Source organism: Dermacentor silvarum, chromosome 2 (assembly GCF_013339745.2).
Source record: "Dermacentor silvarum isolate Dsil-2018 chromosome 2, BIME_Dsil_1.4, whole genome shotgun sequence".
NCBI classification, from domain to species: Eukaryota; Metazoa; Arthropoda; class Arachnida; order Ixodida; family Ixodidae; genus Dermacentor; species Dermacentor silvarum.
The window spans coordinates 34,301,832-34,303,646 of record NC_051155.1 but is presented as its reverse complement, the minus strand read 5'-3'; positions in this window follow the sequence as shown (position 1 = coordinate 34,303,646).

The window sequence follows — 1,815 nt, the reverse complement described above, 5'->3', positions numbered from 1 at the left end:
CCGGTTGCAAAGTCGCAGTTTTACGCAATGGTGGAGATAAGAGCGTCCTTTCACCTTACATACCTATATCTATCTTGCCAGTATTTTAGAAAGGATTAGAAAATAATTTATGTTCGTATAACTTCTTTTCCTAATAAGCATAACATAATAACACCGTCGCAGTTTGATTTTCAGAAAGTACTTTCGTGAGAGCATGCTCTTTTGTCAGAAAGGGAATATTGCTGGACGCCTGTGAACGCGCTGTGTGCATTGTGTATCGTCGTTGATTACTCCAAAGCATTCGACCTTATTAACCACGTCCCTTGAATCGAAAATCTCAGCCACTATGGCTTCCGCGGAGTATTGTTAGAATTAATTCGATTTTACCTTCATTGCCGCCAGCAGAATGTAATTGTCAACAACTATTTGTCTCATTTGAGAGCTTTAGCATCACGAGTGCCACAAGAATGCTTCCTGGGACCTCAGTTGTTTTGCTGTTATGTTGCTACGATTATTGACCGATTATAGATTAGCTATTCATGGACTATAAACTGCCTTCGATGACTGCCTAAGCTTATGTAGTCCCAACCTTGCTTCGCTAGTGTTAGCCAGGCTCAGATTGGTTAGTTCACAGGGTTATGTGCCATTGCGCTTTGACCCCTTTTGCATGGCCGCCAGGATCGGCCCGCGTTTTCAGAATCAGCAGACACATTACGCCCGGCTTAAACAGCTCCGCTATTAAAATCGCCGACGCCACAAGAAAAGCGCGGATTGACGTCACATTTCTCAGGGAGGTTCCTGTAAACACTGATTTTGTGGCTTTGAAAAGAAAAATTGGTACATTTCCGTCTGGGTAGGAATCGAGCCGGATCTCCGGTTTTCCGAGACAAGCACGCTTCCCAGAAGCCACGGCTTCTCAATGGTTCTGGCTTACAAAAGGTGTGCCTATTGCGTGTGGGACTGCACACGTCACGTCGCAGCCATCTCGCTGACTAAAGGTGTGGCCTAGTGCGCGCACTAACATGCAGCACTTTAGGTACTGCGTTAAGTGTTCGTATGTGGCGTTCAGGAGGTCGCCTTAGTGCCACACGTGCACTCCCCATTGTAGCTCATTATGTCTTGAAAGAGGTCTAGCCCGATTGTATAAATGCATGTATTACCAAATGTACATCAGGTTTTGTCTTCTTGTGTTACAATAATCCAACACCTGCTGAACATTTGTTTTTACTTCAAGGTACCATTCTTCTTCGAGCTGTCCACGTGATTTTCGCATGAATGGTGTTACGTCATTTTATTCGCCAATTCTTATCTTGGTATCATATTGCCACGACCTTGACACGACTGAAAGCCACTCGGTAGAATTCCATGCTAGGCATGTTGGGTGCTCATCGAAGAAGACAGCGACGAAGTTGCCAGAATAGCTCCATAAAAGATCTATAGTGTCGACCAAAGTCTTCTGTTGTTTTGTCTGTGACAAACTGGTGGAGGTGCTGGGTACGCGTCTATGTACTCTGACCCCCGGATCTGGAAGCGGACCACCTAAGCAAAAGCCGACGGCTTCAAAGACTGCCTCCGGAATACGGCCTTCAAGATCTGCCGAGGATGTCCACCACAACCGCAACCCAGACACAGGGGACATACGGAACGGGACAGCCTCCTGCGTCGCTTGTTCTCCACACGTCCCGCTGGCCGCGGCCGTTCCATGGTGAGTCTTTTGAGGACGTGGAAGACTGGCTCGATGATTTCGATCGTGTGGCCGAGGTTAATGATTGGGATGAGCGGAAGAAGCTAAGGAATGTGTACTTCGCCCTAGAGGACTCTGCCCGAACATGGTTC